Here is a 21,522-nt window from a genome sequence, read left to right as displayed (position 1 = left end):
AACGCTACCACGCCCTTGCTGTTTGGATCGGGCGCCGCATACAACCTGTCCGCCTCTGAGGATGATCCCGTATTTGTTGCCGTAGTGCAGACTGATGAAGTCATTAAGGGCAGGGACTGTTAGGGGAGCGACCCCAAGATGCTGGATCTGATCAATTCCAGGGGGATCCGACATAGTACCCTAGATCTGATGTACCATGCAACTGCATGGGCTCCGACATGGACAAACTCCCCTCAATCAGGAAGCTTTGTAGCTGAAGGATCCCTGTTAAGGTTAGATCTCAACCAAAACCCTCAGATCCAAGGATTCCTATAGCTCACTGATAGGGAAAAATTGGCGAGAATGCGTGACCCACAAGGGACATGGATGGCCTATCCCCTTTCGAAATATGACATTTCTTATAGATCTGGAAGGGGGCTCTCAAAAATGGGCAGCCTAACATTAAATCAGCCCAAGTACTAGCCAGATCCGGATAATCACCACTGTTCTATCCTTGTAAGCTATTGGCTTGACAGATCTACATCAATTACCCTCTTTCTGGTGGATTGGGCACAACAGAAGAAGGCTGGGGATATCTGCCTGGATGCTTTGTCTACAAAACTAACAACACTGTGCCCTGTGGATCCCCTTTTGAGTCAAAGAGAGCCAGTTAGGGTGTCAACTTGAGAACGAGACCATAATGAACACATGAACTTCACAGACATAGCACTGGATTGGGCAGAGCCCCACTTGGGAGGTCTCATGGAACATACACACAGGCAATAGACAAAAGGCAACAAGATGCACGCTATCGAGACAGATTCGATAACGATCTTCATCAAAATGCTGGAAGGCAGCCATCTTTGTTGGATGCTCTGGAAAGGGATGAGGATCCAGGACTTAAAGCAAGAAATACAGGCTTACCATGGGATACCAGCAAGAAGCCAAAATCTGATATACTCAGGACATTGCCTACAAGACAATCACACCCTACAGGATTATGGCATCACAAGAGATTCGACCATCATAGTTAATCTGCGTCTGCGGGGAGGATGCTTTGGAACCAGCACAAGAAACACAGGAACCTTTAAAGATGTAATCAAAGGAAAGGCAAAAGTACAAACCAAACCAGCAACAATGGTTGAGCCGCCAGGGCCTTACATCGTGGAACAAAAATCGAAAAATCCTGTACTTTCTGTCTCATCAATGCCTAAGGTAAATAACTTATATTCAGATCTCTCTAATAGTGCAGTTATATGTAGATTTAACGATTTCTGGCCAAACTCTGATGTACTGCGCCAATGGATACATACTGTATGGACATGAAATTGTGAAATATATCTATGTCCCAAAGGGTTTTTCATAGTCAGATTCAACATAGCACAAGAACCGGGACACATTCTCAACATGGGACCATGGTTCTGGGGCTATGCTGGGCTCTTCATAACCCCATGGTTCCCAGAATTTGATGCCAAAACTATGGTGGTATCAAAAATTCCAGTTTGGGTTAGATTGCATAACCTCCCATTACATTTCTGGCATAATAATGTATTAATAGCTATTGGGAACTCCTTAGGAAAATTCCTAAAGATGGACGGGGACAGAATTACAAGGGGAATATTCACTTTTGCTAGGATATGCATTGAAAGAGATCTCAGCCAAGGGTTACCAAACAACATCACATTGAATTTCAACAACTCACAGTGGATTCAACCATTAGGCTACGAAAACACAGCTTTTCGATGTCGTGGATGTTTGCAAACAGGCCACTTGCAGAGCGCATGCCCTTTGGCCAAAAAAGAACCCAAATGGAATAAGAAGCAACAGAGAAAGCCAAAAGGCTGGCAGTACACAGACCCCCTAGAAGAAGAAGTAGAAAGAGCAGAGCCAACAGAAAGCAAAGCAGATTTGGACACTCAAAAAGGACAAAACAACACACCAAAGGAGGTTCCTGACAATCCCCCTCAGCAACAACAGACCCAAATGGAAATAAGCAGAAGTAAACGAGCACATGGATCAGAAGGCTCAGACTCAGACAAAGAACATCCCATAAATACCAATGAGGAACAATTAGCCATAGTAACAACCACCCCCAACACTGGAGGTTGGAGGAAAGTGGAAAAGAAGAAAGGTAGGAAAGAATAGGCACAATTTTTACTTTTTATCAGCTGCTCCCTGCTTGGAGATCTATATTACTGTTTTTTCTTTTTATTGGACAAGCAATGCCTTAATTCATGCATATGCTCAGCATCTATAAAATGTAATTTTCTCTATTAATGAAAATTACGACTTTTTCCACGGAAAAAAAAATTATTCTCACTATTTAAAATAATAATAATAAAAAAATTCAATCCTTACGGTCATTACAATCTAAAAAACAACATCTAATATAAAAATAAAATAAAATTAACCAAATTATAATAATTAAAACTATTAAAAAAAAATTAATCTAATTAAAGAAGCACTTCAGTGTTGTATAGTAATTGCAATCTAAATAGCAACAACTTATAATAAGTATAATATAAAAAATTAAATAGCAACAACTAAAAAAGTAGAAAGTAGCTGTACAACATTTGAGATGGAATGAAATTTATTAAATTATACGGATGATAACATATAAATCAAAGCTTTTATTCGAAAAGTTCATGTGCATGGCCGTCTTAGCTCAGCTGGTAGAGCGCGTGGCTTTTAACCACGTGGTCGTGGGTTCGATTCCCACAGACGGCGTTCCTGTCTCTTCCTTTACAGTGGAAGGAAGGCAGTGTGAATTCTATAAGAAGGTAGTAGATATTTAAGGAAAAAATAATTAAAAAGGTCGATTTCCTAAAGGAAGGCAGTGTGAATTCTATAAGAAGGTAGTAGATATTTAAGGAAAAAATAATTAAAAAGGTCGATTTCCTAAAGGAAGGCAGTGTGAATTCTATAAGAAGGTAGTAGATATTTAAGGAAAAAATCATTAAAAAGGTCGATTTTCACAGATGGCGTTGCTGGATGCTATTTGCAAACAATTTTACAGTGGAAAGATTCTCCTGTATGCTATTTGCAAACAATTTTACAGTTAAAAAGGTCGATTTTCACAGATGGCGTTGCTGGATGCTATTTGCAAACAATTTTACAGTGGAAAGATTCTCCTGTATGCTATTTGCAAACAATTTTGCAGTGGAAAGAACGGTTCGATTTTCCTGGAAGCCTTTTTTTTTTTTCAGAAGAAAAAAAAACCAAATAGATAATGGTCTTGTATACAGCAAACCGTATTGCCAGGAGGCCCACAGCAAAAACAGATTAAAACCATATAAGAGAGAATTGTGCAAGATTTACAGATGACCAGATGGGTGGAGAGATTAGTCTCACACCAGAAAGAGGCAAAAAAACCAAAATAACTCCATATGAACCTTGTGAACCATATGCACCAGATAGAGCGAGAGCTCCATAAGCAGAAAGATCCAAAAAACATTGATGCGCAGCAACAATGACCACATCAAGAAACAGTTGGAGAGAGATCCCTACATATCAGGAGGGACAGATGAATCTGTTATCCGCAACAAAATAGAAGCAAGAGGAGTTCTGAGATCATGACCGTGACAAATATAGAGCGTAGGGACAAGCATTGCTCACTCCACCACCTATAGCCCTCCTGTACAGAAGCAAAAATGCGGTAAGGAAAACAAAAGGATATAGACAAATCATACCAGATTTTCAGTGTCTGAGCACATTGGAAGAACATGTGAACATTGGTCTCATGATCCGAGAGACACATGGAGCATCGTCCCGGCCCATTCCACCCCTTCTTTTGAAGAACCTCCCAGGAGAGGTTTCTGTTGGAGAACACCAGCCATGAAAAAAGAGTGCATTTGAGTGGGCAAGTCACTTTCCACAGTGGCATCGGAAGTTTTGAATCCCCGGGAAGACCTTCAATCATGGCAGAGTAAATGTCCTTTACCCTAATTTTGTTTATATAAAATTAGAAAAATTTTAAGGTATTGATTGTTCCATTTGATTTATGGAATTTTGTTTATATAAATTTTGATAAATATTGGAATATTTTTGTTTGTATAAATTTTGGAATATTTTTGTTTATATAAATTTTGACAAATTTTGGAATATTTTTGTTTATATAAATTTTGATAAATTTTGGAATATTTTTGTTTATATAAATTATGGAATATAGATTTTTATTATGAATAAATTTAAGTATCGTCAATTTTATAAGAAGGTATTGTTCTATCTGATTTATGGAATTTTGTTTATACAAACTTTGATAAATTTAGTAATATGGAGTGTTAATAAATTTAGTAATATGGAGTGTTATTATGAATAAATTAACTATAGTAAATTTTATAAGAAGGTATTGTTCGATTTGATTTATGGAATTTTGTTTATACAAATTTAGGAATATGGAGTGTTATATGAATCAATTAACTATCGTTAATTCTATAAGAAGGTATTGTTCCATTTGATTTATGGAATTTTGTTGATACAATTTTTTGTTATTATGAATAAATTAACTATAATATAGGGGTCACGACTATTTGCATACAATTTTACAGTGGAATATTAAGGTATTGTTCCATTTGATTTATGGAATTTTGTTTATACAAATTTTTGTTATTATAAATAAATTAACTATAATATAGGAGTCACGGTTGGATTCCCACAGACTACATTCCTATATGCTATTTGCATACAATTTTACAATGGAATATTGAGTGTTATTATGAATAAATTAACTATAATATAGGAGTTAAATAAGGTTGTTTTTTATTTATTTTTGGCATATATATTGACAAGTTAGAATAAGTAGGATGAGTTGGTATAGTCATCCTCCTCTTAAATTATGCCAATAAGCTCATTCCTATGGTGGGGAGTCCATATGATCTCAATTAGCAATTGAGATTCCTCGACTGTTTATGCTCTAGCATGATATTTTTGCTTATGACAACAACTTACAACAAGCACATTCATACAAATTTCCCAGAATCGATATTCATCACAAGCTCAATTAGAACTATAGAATTGAGAAAATGACAAATGGGAGGTCGAAAGCTTATTATGGGCTTAAGAACATTTGTAAATCAACAAGTGATCCTAATTGGATCATCATACCATTTGCCAACTATCTTGATACTTTCTAGGTGGAAATAATTCGAGGAATCAATGTGTAGGGCCATTTTAGCAGTAGGTCCTAGTTTGGGCAAACTAGAGTTTGGAACCTTCTAGGGCTTGACTCCTTCTAGGGTTATGGGGTTTGGAACTTATGCCCACACCCTTGAGATTGATCTACACACTGAGAAATTTCCAATGATGTGTGAATCACCTCAATCAAAGTTCATATGTGAAAGTTATGCCTCGTGGAAGTTCACCTACCTTTTTAATCACTATGGTATGAGTGGATGCCACATTAGGCCCTATTATTCACATACGTGGTGCTAGCTATATGTGGAACTTCAAGAAGATCCTAGAAAGCCCAAAAAATTATCGTAATTGAGGTTTGAAGAAGTCAAAAACCCGCCCCTAGATGGTTATGAGGCAATGCTAAATATCACGCTGCAAGGAGGAGAAGGGGTCCCATTCTATGTCACTTTATTTGTTCCATTGCACAGAGAAACTAGAAGTGGTAAGTTAGAGAGAAAAACAAAGGGGGATACGATTATGTATTATCTTTACAAGCCATAGTGGCTTAGGCAACTCCACAGAAAGTACCTCTTTCTTTGCATTTGCATAATTATATACTAGAGAAATGAGAGTAAAGCGACCTCGTCTTCTAGCTGTGTTTTCTCCTATAATGTGTTTCCTAGAGTAAATTTTGTGCTTATTTGTTGATGATGTGTGAGTATTTTTTCTATTTTCTATTTTCACATTTCAATTATTTCATATGTTTAAGCCAAAATCAAACATTAAAGAATGTTAAATCTAAGGGGAATTAACCATTATAGAAAATACTTTAGTATTTTATTAGATTTGTTGGGAGGAGCTATTCCAATGGAATATCAACAATAGTTTACATATCATATTGGTATCATAGTAGGTTTCTTTGGGGTATTTGTAGGAAGTTGTAGGGATACATGAACAGGTTTAAGAAGAAAGTCATATAATCCTAGCCATGGGTGACAATTTTGTTCATAATAACCCTCAAGATCCGATAGAAGAGAGACTTGCAAGGTTGGAAGTGCAACTCACTAACATCAATTGCAATATGAATCTCCTCATGGTGGTTCTAGAAAGAAATTCTATATCATTTAAAGATGATGGAGACTCTACCTTAGAGATCATATCACAGGGGAAACTAGGAGATCAAAGAGCCCAAAAAAATAAGTCACAGAAAGATCCCAAGAAAGAGCAACCCAATTCAAGTGTCATTAACCCTTCATAGTATCTGATCAAGATGGAAGAAAAAATTGACATAAAGCCATACCAAGTTGATATCGATGCATTAAAATTGAATCATTGGTTGCAATGACTAGCATTTTATTTCAACATTCACCATGTATATGAAAAACAAGAGATACCATTTTCCAAATTGAAGTTATAAGGCCATGCTTTAACTTGGTCGGTAAGCCACATAGAAACACTTAGGCTAGGGGGTGATCTACCAATAACTAGGTGGGAGGACTTCAAAATCTTCATTAAGTCTCAATTCTATCCTATCATGTATGTAGAGGACCAATGGATCTAGTGACACTATTTCAAGCAGAGGCAAGGGTAGAGTGTCCCTGAGTACACCATCAAGTTCAGGAAGATGACCACCATAATGGTTATCTCTCCAAAGAACCTAAATGTACTCCTCAAATATTTCAGGGTTTTACATAGTCATCTATGAAAGCAAGTGATTGTTTTCAAGCTAAGGATAATGGATGAGGCATGTGTATAGGCACAATATCTAGATAAGATAGACTACAAGAAAGGACAACCAAGTCCTTTTTGAAGATATTATCAAAAAATTGACTATTAAAATTATGTAAAAAGTAATGAAATTAAAGTTTTAATGTGAAACATGTCGGTTAATGTTATAATTTTATATGCGATCAAAGTCATTTAAATTTCAAGTGAATTTTTGATGTTTTATGTGTCTTCATTATGGTTGTGTGTATTTAATTTAAGTACATTGATCCCACCCATGATTAAATTACATGATGTAAACACTATTTTGTCTTCCTTACAACCTCTTCACATCATTTCATTGTTGTTTTGTTTTGTCTTTGGCTTTTCTATCCTCGTCTAACATTTTTTGTGTTTCCCATGGATTGTTGTTTGATTTAACATCATCATCCTATTCCACATACTTCTAGTTGATAATTGGCTAGTACTCAAAATGTATCACTTTCTTCCAATAAAACCATTATTCCTAATTTTTTAATATGCAAACATGTTTGTATCACAATGAAATACCAACCACTTCTCCATCTTTTAAAAAATGTAACAAATTGTGTTTTTCGATAGAGTACAATAGATTTCGTACATAAAGATGTGTCTCCCATTATTGTTTTTATGAACAATCCCAAGATGAATATAAATGTAGAGACGATCTCAATATGCATGTGAAACATGTAATAAACTAATTTCCTACATAGAGATATGTCCTATTCTACACACAAATACCACTATTCTACACACAAATACCTTTCCAATGGAGCAAGAATCACCGTGGTTGGAGTTCGTATGCAAAAGTTATGTCACCCATATGTTGACCTTCTTGGTTTTACCACCATGATTCGAGCAGATGCCACATCATGCCCCATTTTTCAAGGAAACAGAGCTAGCCATGTGATCATGATGAATAATAATCTAGAAGAGTTTATCTTGCAAATCTTGTTAAGATTTGAAGGAGTCAAACTTAACCACTAGTAGGCTATTAGGGTGTGTTATAATTGAGCCACTAGGAGGAAAAGGGGTTCCATTCTATTCAAGTGAATTTTGTTCCATAAGTGAATATAGTAGCCAAGAGTGGATAGGGAGAGAACAAATAGAAAGGGTTTGTTCACTATACTAGCCCATGGGCCACAAGTCTCCCTTCTTTGTATTTTCATCAATTTCCATTCAGAGAAAGAGAGCAAAGCAACCTCACCTTCCATATGGGTTTTCTCTCGAAAGGGTTTCCCAAGTTACATCTTGCGTTATTATGGTTGTGAGTGATTATATTTTTTGTATTTTCTACATTTCTAAGTTACATGCACAAAAAATGTAACCTAATAATCCAAAAGTATAAGGAAAATAACCCTCATAACATAGATTTCAGATTTTCATTATAAATTTAGTAGATATGTTGTGATGAATTGTCTAGTGGAAAATCCATCGAAGTTTATGGATCATATTGGTATCAAAGCAATTTTTTTTGGGTATATTGTGGTGAGTTGTAGGGGATCAAAATTGGCTAAGCCTAAAATCATAAAACCCCAACCATGACCAATGAACCCTCAAGATCCTGTAGAGGAGAGGTTTGCATGGATGGAAGCACATGTCGTACATATAAATTGTAATGTGAGGCTCCTCATGGGAGCCCTTACCAATAAGCTCAGGATACTCAGAGAAGATGGAGGTTATAATGCAAATATTATATTAGAGAGGAAATTGACAAATTGGGAGGAGCCATATAAGGAATCTAAGAAATAACCAAAAAAGGTAGAACCCAGTTTGAGTTCCATGAACCGTTCTTAGTCCCTATTCAAAATATAAGTGAAGTTAAACATCAAGCCATATCAAGATGATATTTATGCTCTAAAGATAAATCATTGGATGCAAACTTTGGAATTTTATTTGTGTTCATCATATAGAGGAAGAACAAAATATTTCGTTTGCTTGATTTAAATTAGAGGGCGATGTACTGACATGGTTGTTATAGACATATTTGGGCACTCAACCCCAATCACATATGTCCATAAACCAAGGGCTTCTAAACCCCTAAAAGTGTTGTTTCATACCCTAAAGGAACGAGGTCAACTGATTACATAATTTCCCAGAAGTTCTACCTAAAAAACTGCTCAGAACTGGTCAAAACTGGACCATACAGACTGCTCCATGCTGAGGGTGCAATGCATCTCACCTGTCACATGCAAAGTGTGCAATGCATACTGAAAAGCCCTTCTGTAGGGTGTGATGAGCGAGAGAAGACAAATGGCAGAGACAATTTGCTAGGTGGAAACCCAGAGAATCTTCTAGAAACTGCTCATTTGACACTTGCCTCTCTGAATTCGCCCAGGGATGAGTAAGAGATCATGAAATCTCCAAGTGGAACCAAGAACTATCAGTGAAATGACACTAATCAAAATCCCAGAAGCTGACTCACCCACCTGCAAATATCTATATATGGATCCCTCATCCTAGAGATCTAGAGGCTGGAATTTTGTATTTTGTAAGGAAGTGATGTTGGTTTCTATGTGAAACATTGTATTGTTGGGTGATCTAGCTTTTCATGAGGTGAAGAGGGCTTTCATGCTGGGAGGATGGCACTGGATCAGACCGCTGGGTTGTAATCCTCTCTTCTACTACTTCTATCAATAAAGCTATTTGAGTTTTCCTCCATATACTTGTATGTTTCTGAATCTTGTATTGGTGTATGCATATGTATGGTTAATATACTTCTGATCCTATATTGTTTATGGTTATAGATCTCTATGCTTTGATGGTATTATGCTGCTTTGACTCTATAAGGTGTTCTTTGAAGCGGGACAAGTGAGGAAGGAGTGGCGAAACTCTGTCAAAGGAGGGAGGAAACAAGCAAGGAGACAAGCGAAAGAATGAGGTTGGTACTCTCTGCTTCTCTCTCATCTATCTCTCATAAAGGAAAGCACAAGTAACTTTAGTTTATTTGTTTCTAAGATAGCTACCCGTCTTAGTGGGACTAGCAGCTCTGAATGGACACTAGTTTTCTCGATAACAATGGTGGCAAATCCATGTAGAAACCCTATGGTTGGAGGGAGATCCTCCAGTGACTAAGTGGGAGGATTTCAAAACTCTCATAAAGTCATAGTTTTACCCTATCGGGTATGTAGAGGGCCAATGGATTCAATGGCATTAATTCATGCGGAGACAAGGGAAAAGTGTATAAGAGTACACCACAAAATTTAGAAAGATAGCCATACTGTTGTGTATCTCCCTAAATAGCTCAGAGGCACTCCTCAAGTATTTGGGGGTTCTGCACAACCATTTTTGGAAGCAAGTGATGTTGTTCAAACTCAAAATGGTGGATGTGGCTTGTGTATAGGCACAATACTTGGAGAACATGGGCTAGAAGAAAGGGAAATTAAGTGGGTCAAAGCAGAAGGAGCATCAAGAAGTTTACAAGGAGGGGGAGAAAAAATGGAAAGGGGGCAAAGACAAAAATAAAACAACCACAACACACCAAATCAAAGATCCCAACAACCACTTCAACCATTGTAGCGTTGACAATCATACAAACGAGAAGTATTGGAAGTTGCATCTAGAGCTCAACTCAAAGAACAAAAAGAGAGATACTAAGAAGACAAATCTCATGGTCATTGATTCAAGAAACTAATCAGAAATCAAATTGGACTCGGATGAGAAGATTTCTTGTACATCAATACAAAAGGGTGTGAATCTAAGTAGCCTTCAACAACAATAAGAGAAGGAAATGACCTGATTCTTCCATATAAAGATATAGATCAAGAGGACAAAAATTGATGCTCTATTTGACTCAAAATCATAGATGAATCTCAAAGAAGTAGATATGATGAAAAAACTGGGACTGGAGATTCATGATCATCCTAGTCCATATCCATTATGATCGGTCAATAAGGAGGAGGAGATCACTAAGGTAACCAAATAATGTATAATCGATTTTTTTTTTTTTTTCAATGAATGCAAAATCAATTTTTTTTTCAATGATGACTTTATTGATGAAGTAGAATTGGATGTAGTTTCGTTATATGTATGTGGTGTTATGTTTTGGAGTTCATATATGTACATGCATGAAATGATCTTCATGTGGAGATCCAACCAATACAACCTGATCAAGGACAAGAAATCCTTCATCATAAATGCACATAAGGGAAAGTTGAAGATCTCACTAGTAAGGGCCAACTAGAACAGAAAATTGATCAATCCTAGCAAGAAATATTCTTTGTTGCTTTTATGAGAAAATTAGTTTGTAGAAGAGTCCATGAGAGCTAAGTCATCCCTAGAGGGATGTAATAAGGAACAAAAAACAACTAGAAGAGTTTCTAAATGCATACAAAGATGTGTTCAATGAGCCCAAGGGGTTTCTACCCAGGAGGGAATTGGAGCATGAGATCCGACTATTTCCAAATTTTCCATTGTCAAACATTGAGTTGTACAAGTGGTATGTCATAAAGGAAAGTGATGTGAAGAAGAGGTTGTAGGAACTACTGGAATAAGGTGTCATTCTACCAAGTACCTCACCATGCGGGTCATCCATCATCATTGTGCAAAAGAAGGATGGGACTTGGCACATGTGTATTGATTAAAAGACATTAAACAAAATTATGCTCAAGAATAGGTACTCCCTCCCCCCCATGATATATGATCTACTATATCAGTTGCAACAAGCCAAACACTTCACCAAGTTGGACTTAAAGTCTACAAATCACTAGGTTCGAGTCAGAGAAGAGGATATGTAGAAAATTGCCTTCAAAAACATGAAATGTTTGTATGAGTGGTTAGTCATGTTGTTTAAAATCTAACAAATTATTTTTTCATAATGTAGGCCTTAATGACTAATGATTTATGGGATTGATAAATGGAAGTGAGAAAAATGTAGTTAATAGGCCTCTAAACTAGTGGAGGTATACAAAATTTTGTGGAAGGCTTTAATTAGTGGAACCATTTATGGGTTTACAAGGGGGGCGGGGGGGTGAAAAATTCACAATATGATAGCACATAGCTTCAGTGGGTTTTAGAAACAACCTTTTGTGGATCCCCTCCCCAACCCTTGTTAAACATGGAGCAAGTGACCCAGGGGGGTGGTGGGGGGGGACTGCAATGAAATGACATATGTCGATCACTGCGGGGTAAATCTCCATCATTGAAAGATACAAGCGCTTTATATGAGCATGTTATATAGCTCCTTTCTCATTAAAAAATATTACATGCAACAAATTTATCTTTAAAGGATTCACGGGGTCTTCACTATGATTTCTCTATCACAACAAACAAAAACAAGAAACCAATGAACATCTATTTAATATTTTCCCTCTCTATGATGATTTTAGGTAGCTATGGAAAAATGACTTTTATCAAAGAAGTAGATACCAATCAAACATTCTCAACACCCTCTCTCTTTTGTGATCTTCACCCCTTGCAAGTCCAATTCTCATTAGATCCTAGTCCCTACTCTAAGGATTACTCTTATGGATAACATGGAAATGGTGTAATAAAAAAATATTCCAAGCATTCAGTACCCCCTTGGAATCACTCTCAAAGATCCTTCCTAACAAATTAAAGGAAAACAATCTCATCTATCCATGGTCCTCCTCCAATTGCGAGGTGTTAGGATCAAATGTCTCAGTGTTATGAGGATTGTAGCTCACTTGCAATATTAGAATAACCTCAGTTTCTATTTTTCAGTTACACTCCTCTCCTCTTCGTTAGTCCTTCCTGTAGGATTTATTTAGCAAGCATAATTCCAACAGAGAATTGAAGGATAACCCTAATGTGGAAGGTTTTAGAGGAGTATTCTAGTTGGATTCTAGCACAATTCTCCATCTTTATGAGGGATATATGGGAGTGAAAAATAAGACTTTTGAAGAGGTTTTCTCCTTAGATTTTGGACTAATGCAAGAAGAAGGAAAATCTCCAAGCTATATATCAAAGGTGAATCAAAATTGGTTGTCTCTCTATTTAGAAGACAATTGGTTGTCTCTCTATTTAGAAAACAATTGGTTCATTTAGTTAATCCAACCCAACTTGAGGAGGGTTTCCAAAAATTAGCCAAATGATGGCAGGATGAGGCACTACCCTAAATGGTTTATGTATAATGTGTAAGCATATCATGCAGTAGCATATTAAATAATATAATGTAATGAGTGAAAATATCATATCATGTAATTAAAGAATCATTGAGGCTTAATGATTATAAATTTAGACTTAACTCCATATGCCATCCATGGTGTTGTCTCCCTAGAGACAATTCCTAGATGAAGGGGAACCAATCCCTAGGACATCTTCTCAAATATGATAAATATTTTGTTAAAATATGCCCAAAGACAAACCCTTTAAGTGTAATGAGACTTCAATCTTGGAAGTTTGAAAACCATCAAGTTGGCCTTGTATTAGTGATCACATTGTATTTTGAAGTTGTAAAATAGTAGGAAGATATTAAAGAAAAATATTTTCTACATTGGGATATTACTGAATCCAATATAATAAACCCTAGAAGAAAATAATTTTTATGGAATGAAAGGGAAAACGTAGTGATGAAGCAGTGAAGCGCTTTATTAAGGTTTCTTTTAATAATTACAAGTACCTTCATCAATTTTTGAAGAAATTCATAGATAAATATGTTTTCAAAGTAAACAACTAGTTGTAATCATATACATACTTCAGAAAGAGAGAATAAAATTGGAAAAATCACACAGAAACACACATAGAGTGAGAAACAAATATTTTGGAATCAATTTGATAAACTTTAGTTAACTTCCAAAATCACTTGCACATTACACAATATCTGCAGAAAAGTCTCTGAGCTTTCAAAATTCAAAACCTCCTTCAGTGGTTCTCCAATATTTTTAAAGATTATGTTAGGGTCCCACCCTAACCCCCTTATTTATGTCATGGGATCACGTCATAGTCAAGAGTCAATAAAGCCCATATTAATATTTGTAAGTGGTTAACCCACAATTAATGACGGGACCACAGTTAGTTGCAAATGGGCCGTAGTATTAGATAGATGGTATTAATAAAACCCACGGTATTGGCCCATGGTATTGCATGTATGAGTCATATATAAAGGATAAAGACTCCATGCGAGGAGCATCGTGTCTTATTTTGTAGTCGAGCTCTGCTCTATTGGAGGTTGCCCCCTCGAAGAGGCAAGTGAACATTACTCTCTGAATAATAAAATCATTGCTAATTTGTGTTCTAGGTATCTTTTCTTCGCATATTCTATATTTGGGTATCATTTTGCAGGTTAAGAGCATAACAAGTGGTATCAGAGCACTTTCCAGGGCCGGTGGGATCTCCAATTCTTAGCAAAAAAAAATTTCGGCTAGAGACATGTTCCTGCGTCTTTAAACCACGGGATCTGTCGTTGAGCGCATAAACCTGCGGATTTGGGGAGGCATGCGCGCAAGAAATACAAGAGGTGGTCACGTCTGTTGGACTCCCTTGTAACCCCTGCGGGTACCCCTTCGAGTAGTAGCGCATTAGATAGAACCGCGCACAGACTATCTTCCACGTACCCTCTGGGTATATCGGAAGCCCCCTAGGCTCCCTTGAAACCTCGCCATAGATAAACCGTCGGCCGTCTTGTGGCTACAGTACACTGAGAACAGCACTCGGAGAGATTACTTGCCCGTACGATAGGGTAGTCGGGTTGTACGGCTAAGGGTACAGTATATCCTCCTTAGTTAGAGCCCTGAAACATTGGGCCGAGTACTACTACCAGACCCTTATGTATATTGCGATCTGTAGCACCTGACACTCCTCAAGACCATAGTTCCCTTTTCTATCAGGGGATCGCACATCATCTATATCAGATCCGCTTGTGCAAAGGAGTGCAGTAGCAGCAGCAGACATCAGTCCCGCAGTCTCGAGTTCGCAGATCAGTCATTCCGATCTATTAGATCCAGTCGATCCGCAGTAGCAGTCAGTTCCGCCGCCCAGAGCTATCCGATCCGCCATTCAGATCTCTCAGATCCACCAGATCAGAGTTGTTGTGAAGGGTTCCTATACCGGGGTATAATTTTCGCAGGACTTTTGGCCGCAGTGACATTTTGAGGATTTGGCGACTGCAGTATTGAACAGGAAGGAGTAAACTCTGTTAGGAGTTTTCAGAAAAAAAAAAAAAAAAAGTCTGAGATCTTCCGAGGCGCTTATTGGTGATCTAGCCCATCAGAATCAGGACGACGAGCTGAGCACGGTGGTACCATTCAATTATTAGTGAAAATTTTTTCGGCGGTCCCAATTGTTCATCAGGTTGGTGTATGGTAGAAACTAGAGCCCAAGCGATGGCCAATGAAAGGATGGACAAACTTGAAGAATCCATGCAAACCCTCACCAATCAGCTTAACAGACTATGTATCCAGGTCCAGCAATTAATCCCGAAGGGCAAGGAGCAAGCCCACGAGGAGACGTATAATGGCAATGAATACAATGAGGGTGAGTCTAGCCACTCTCCTCACGTCTGGCACACCCACCAACCACCCAGTCAGCGACCTCCCAAGTTGGATATGCATAAATTTGACGGTTCACACCCGTCGGCATGGATAGCACAAATGGACCAGTATTTCAAACTGAATCGTATCTTAGATGATGCGACTCAGCTTATGTTGGGGAGCATGTACTTGGACAATGAAAGGTGGAAATGGTGGGAATGGCATCAACGTTGCAATGGACCTTTTAAGACTTGGACCCAATTTAAAAAAGCTCTTCAAAGCCGCTTTGAATAGGAGGACTCTTTTTTGGGTCGTCTTACTAAGCTCCGACAGACGGGTACAGTGGATGAATATATTACAGCTTTTGAAGCCTTAGCCTTCCGCACTTGGGGTCTCTTAGATGTGTTCTACATGGAATGTTTTATCAGCGGTATTAAAGAAGCCATCAAAGCTCAAGTCTTACTGCACCACCCTCCCACATGGAAAGAGGCTTGCAAGGTAGCCCGTAATGTGGAACGTGCATTAGCAGCCCAATACAGTCGCCCAAATTTCTCCACTATAGGTCGCCCCCCACAAGCTCACAACACGACTCAAACACTTAAGGTCCAAAAGGTGTCACTTGCGGAAATGGACGAAAGAAGAAAGCAAGGACTATGTTACTACTGTGATGAAAAATACTCCCCAGGTCATAAATGCAAGGAGCCCAAATTTTTTCAAATAGATGCCACTGACTACAGCTCAACAGAGGAAGATCCACCACTTGAGGAACATGAGGCGCTAGAAGAAGACAACCAAAAGGACAATGTCTCTAACGAACCAGTTATTTCGTTGCATGTGTTGGTAGGGATTTCTTCCCCTCAAACTCTCAAAATCAGAGGTTTTCTTAAACATCGCCCAGTAGTAGTCTTGATTGATAGTGGAAGTACACATAATTTCATCCATCAAAAAGTCGCAGAAGCAGTGCAATGTTTTGTACAAGCAGTTTCTAACTTCCAAGTTCAAATTGCGGATGGGGGCACAATGAAATGTGAAGGCCGCTGTGAAAATGTCAAACTTCAAATGGGGGATTATCAGTTGAAAACCCACATGTTTTCCATACACATGGGGGGTTGCGACATTTTCCTCGGCGCTGAATGGCTCCGCACTCTTGGGCCAATCACAATGGATTTCCAGGAGTTATATATGAGTTTTAAGCAGAACAACTCCACGCATACCCTCCGTGGACTCCAGGCGGGAGCCCCCTCTATCATCAGCTCGCATAGGATGGAAAAATTGTTAAAAAAGGGCCATCATGGAGTGGTAGCTCAATTTAATGCCATCCAGGTAGTCGAAACCAAGTCTTTGCCAATTCATCCTGAGATGCAACAGATTTTAAATAACCATCTGCCGGTCTTTGACAAGCCTCATGAGCTTCCACCCTCGCGAGGGGAACATGATCATAGCATCACCTTGGTTCCAGGGGCCGAACCCCCAAATGTGCGGCCATACAGATATCCGTTCACCCAAAAGAATGAAATAGAAAAATAATCAAGGAACTTTTGGAAGCAGGTGTCATTTGTCCCAGCATTAGTCCTTATTCATCCCCAGTGGTCATGGTGCTCAAGAAAGATGGGGAGTGGTGGATGTGTCCCGACTTCAGGGCCCTCAATAAGTTGACAGTCAAAGATAAATTTCCCATCCCGGTGGTTGACGATTTGCTGGACGAACTCAATGGAGCTCAATTCTTCACTAAGTTGGATTTTCGCTCAGGCTACCGCCAAATTCGCATGAAGGAAGTCGACATTCCCAAGACTGCTTTCAGAACTCATGAAGGCCATTATGAGTTCCTGGTCATGCCATTTGGTCTTTGCAATGCCCCCTCTACTTTTCAGAGCCTTATGAATCACATTCTCAAACCATATCTCAGGAAATTTGTCCTTGTCTTCTTCGATGACATCCTCATCTATAGTGGCACTTGGGCTGCACATCTTCAGCATGTAGATCTACTCTTGCAACTGCTCCGCAAGCATAAATAATTTGTCAAGATGTCCAAGTGTTCGTTTGGCATGGAAGAAGTTGAGTATTTGGGCCACATTGTGGGGCGTGAAGGTGTCAAGGTGGACCCCAAAAAGATCCAGGCAATGCAAGAATGGCCTCAACCTAAGACCTTGAAGAGCTTGAGAGGATTTTTGGGTCTCACAGGCTATTATCGTAAATTTGTCCGCAACTATGGCCGCATAGCGAAGCCCCTCACTCAACTCCTAAAGAAAAATTCCTTCTTCTGGAACGAGGAAGCACAACAGGCATTTACCGCTCTAAAAAACGCCATGTGTTCCACTCCAGTCTTAGCACTACCTGACTTCACCAAATCCTTTGTCATTGAATGTGATGCTTCGGGGACATGTATTGGGGCGGTCTTAATGCAGGAAGGGCGACCTTTGGCCTTCACAAGCCAACAACTAAGTGGGAGGAATCTGGGCCAATCTACCTACGAAAAAGAAATGATGGCCATCTTACATGCAGTCGAGACCTGGCGACCTTACTTATTGGGGTGACGTTTTCAAATCCGCACAGATCATCATAGTCTTAAATATTTTTTGGAGCAACGCCTATCCTCCCCACAACAAAATAAATGGCTCGCCAAAATACTGGGACATGATTATGAGATCATTTACAAGAAAGGGAAAGACAATAGTGTAGCAAATGCATTATCTCGCCAATTTGAGGAAGAAAGTACTCTGCTAGCAATTTCCCTCCCCATTCCAGAGTGGATTGAAGAGGCTCGCAAGGAATGGTTTTCACATCGCGGGCTATCCCAACTCATTTCTCAATTGCAGGTAGATCCAAATTCCACCAAGGGCTACTCATGGCAGGATGATATTCTTCGCTACAGGGACAGAGTCGTAATAGTACCAACATCCACCCTCAAAAGTCGCATTTTGGCAGAATTGCACTCATCTCCCATTGCAGGACATTCAGGCTTTCAGAAGATGTATGCTCGCACCAGAAGATCATTTTTTTGGACAGGCATGAAAAAGGACATCCTTACTTTCGTAGCAGAATGCGATGTCTATCAACGCCACAAAGGGGAAACCGTCAACACACCAGGCACATTACAACCATTGCCCATTCCGACATCAATTTGGATGGAGGTTTCTAGGGATTTCATTACAGGTCTTCCAAAGTCCGGGAACAAGTCAGTCATCATGGTGGCTGTGGACCGACTGTCGAAGTATGCTCATTTCTGCGCCCTACCCCATCCGTTTACACCAACTTTGGTCGCTCAATCTTTCATGGATCAGATTTTCAAATTGCATGGCATGCCCACTTCTATTGTGTCCGATCGTGACCCAATCTTCACCAGTAATTTTTGGTAGGAAATTTTCAGGATACAAGGCACTCAACTAAAACTCAGTACTTCCTATCATCTGCAAACGGATGGTCAAACTGAAGCCGTCAACAAATGTCTAGAAACCTACCTTAGGTGTTTCACTTCAGAAAAGCAACACCTTTGGGTACAGTGGTTACCTCTGGCTGAATTGTGGTATAACACCAACTATCATGCCACCACCAAAATGACTCCCTATGAAGCAGTATATGGTCAACTTCCGCCTTCCCCTACTTCTTATCTCAAGGGGTGCTCCAAAGTACAAGCAGTGGATCAACTCCTACAACACCGCGCAACCATGCTCGCCCATCTTCGAGAGAATCTTCATCAAGCTCAGAACCACATGAAGCAACAGGTCGACTAGCATCGCTCAGAGCGCCAATTTCAAGAAGGGGATCAAGTCTTTTTGAGGCTGCAACCATATAAGCAAACATCACTCAAAGACAAGGGTTGTCAAAAGCTCTCTCCAAAATTCTACGGACCATACCAAGTACTTCAGCGCATTGGAGAAGTGGCTTACAAGTTGGCTTTGCCACCTACTGCAAAAACCTATCCAGTTTTCCATGTATCGTGCCTCAAGAAAGTGATTGGGAACAATTGTCGAGTTCAAACCAGTCTACCTAAATTGGACGAAGAAGGGTCAATCTGGCTTCAACCCGAACAGGTTCTAGACACACGAGACAAGCACCTGCGCGGCCGCATGATTAAGAAAGTCCTCGTCAAATGGAAAGACACCTCTCCGGAAGATGCAACTTAGGAACCAGCCACTATTCTTCAGTAGTTTCCGCAGCTTCAGCCTTGAGGACAAGGCTAGTCTTAAGGGGGAGGGCATGTTAGGGTCCCACCCTAATCCCCTTATTTATGTCATGGGATCACATCATAGTCAAGAGTCAATAAAGCCCATATTAATATTTGTAAGTGGTTAACCCGCAATTAATGACGGGACCACAGTTAGTTGCAAATGGGCCGTAGTATTAGATAGATGGTATTAATAAAACCCACGGTATTGGCCCGTGGTATTGCATGTATGAGTCATATATAAAGGATAGAGACTCCCTGCGAGGAGCATCGTGTCTTATTTTTTAGTCGAGCTCTGCTCTATTGGAGGTTGCCCCCTCAAAGAGGCAAGTGAACATTACTCTCTGAATAATAAAATCATTGCTAATCTGTGTTCTGGGTATCTTTTCTTCACATATTCTGTATTTGGGTATCATTTTGCAGGTTAAGAGCATAACAGATTACATCAAAACAATTATAATATAATTGTTCAAACTTCCCTAACTATATTAACTATTCTCTAAAAATAAAAGTCTCTCAAAATTTACAAAATAAAGTATCTCATTATAGAGAAGTAGCATGAGTGGTGGAACTTTGAGTTTGAAAAGGAACTCCTAGTTTCACAACCCAAAATTGCAGAGGAGTAATCAATTGTTCACACTTTTTCCAAATCACTTCGTTTGGGAGGGGACACAAAATAATCTTCTGATATGCAACCTGCACATTTTTAATTTTGGTGAAATTGAGATTAGTAGCAAACAATGTCTTTACCTGCCATAACAATTGAAAATTCCTCTGTAGGTAATTTATTATAGTCTTTCCTTTCAATACTGTACTCTTCTCATGAGATCTGTCCACTTTTATTTTAGTTTCTACTAGTTCTTTTTCATATAGATCCCTTGAAAGTAAATTACCTTGTTGATTCCAACAATTTGGTAAGACCATTCTTTGATAAAATTTGGAATCAAATAAGATAATTGGTCCTTGAACCTCCCTTAGTCTTTTTTAGATTGAATACGAAAGATATTATTTTCGACCACCTTATTAATTTCTATGATTATTCCAGTTTTGTCTGAAATGTCTAATGCCCTCAACTCTGTTGTTGTCTTTTCATTTAGGAACTTGATCATTTTTTTGGCCTTTGGCACCTCCTTCTGGATCTATTCTTTACATGTATAAATGGCCATTTCAGACCCTTTTGACTCCAATCTTTTGCTGCATAATAATGTGGATGCATTTCCATATAGCACAAACTTCTTTAATAATATTGTCCCAAATAGTTTTCCTAGCTACTATTAGGGACATATTACCCTTCAACCTAGCCTTTAATTCTTTAATTTCATCTTATGCCTCTTTATACTTTTTTTCCCACTTAGCACTATCTTCATTAGCCATATTCAATACTTATTTTATTTTTCTTTCAGTTGTGCCTTGTTCATATACAAATAATCTTGAGTCTTCTTCAATTCAAACTTTGAATTTTTTAGCTCAGTCATCACTCTTGTCAACTTCTTTGTAGGGTCTTCTGATTTAGCTCAAATAACAATAGTACAAACATGTTTTTGTATAGATTCTTCCAGTTCTTTTACCTTTTATGTAAGAATCACAATTTCTTGGTTTCTTTCCATCATTTGTGTCATTATTTGTTTCTTTTGTTTTTCTACATGAGCTAGCTTGATTATCTGAACATGTTTTGTCCCAAGAATTTTCAATTTTTTTCCTTAGAGATTGCATTTCAGACTTTGTATTCTCCATTAGAGTTTTGATGGCCTCCTTATCTTCCGGATTAACTCCCAAATTAATGATTAGCTTCTTGAATTATTCATTTTGTAAATGTAAATCTCTGTAATTTGATTTTTTCTTGTTTTATCTTAGCTGAAGCCTTTTCAAGAAGTTATTTAGCCTTATCGACTTTTAAGAAACTCTTGCTCAAATCACTATATAACATCTCTCCAACTTGCGTATGTAGATTTATTTTGTCATGTAATGGAATATCAACCACATTCAAGGATAAATATACAATTTTAAACTTAGATCCAAAAGGAATAGACTGAACAATAGGATGCAAGAGAGAAAGATTCAACTAGTTTCTTTCTAAATCCATAGTTGAGAGCA

The 21,522-nt window shown here is 38.5% G+C and overlaps 1 non-coding gene across 1 annotated transcript; it reads left to right on the top strand.

The window, feature by feature from the left end:
• Positions 1–2,633: 2,633 nt before the first annotated feature.
• On the top strand, positions 2,634–2,706 carry TRNAK-UUU (transfer RNA lysine (anticodon UUU)). Its single transcript has one exon. It is a non-coding gene; the product is annotated as a tRNA-Lys (tRNA).
• Positions 2,707–21,522: the final 18,816 nt, after the last annotated feature.

This window comes from Pinus tabuliformis, chromosome 2_2 (assembly GCF_031772625.1).
Source record: "Pinus tabuliformis cultivar Carrire ecotype Pingquan chromosome 2_2, CPIR1, whole genome shotgun sequence".
Classification (NCBI taxonomy): Eukaryota; Viridiplantae; Streptophyta; class Pinopsida; order Pinales; family Pinaceae; genus Pinus; species Pinus tabuliformis.
The sequence above is the reverse complement of the archived record's forward strand: the minus strand, read 5'-3'. Positions and strand labels throughout refer to the sequence as shown.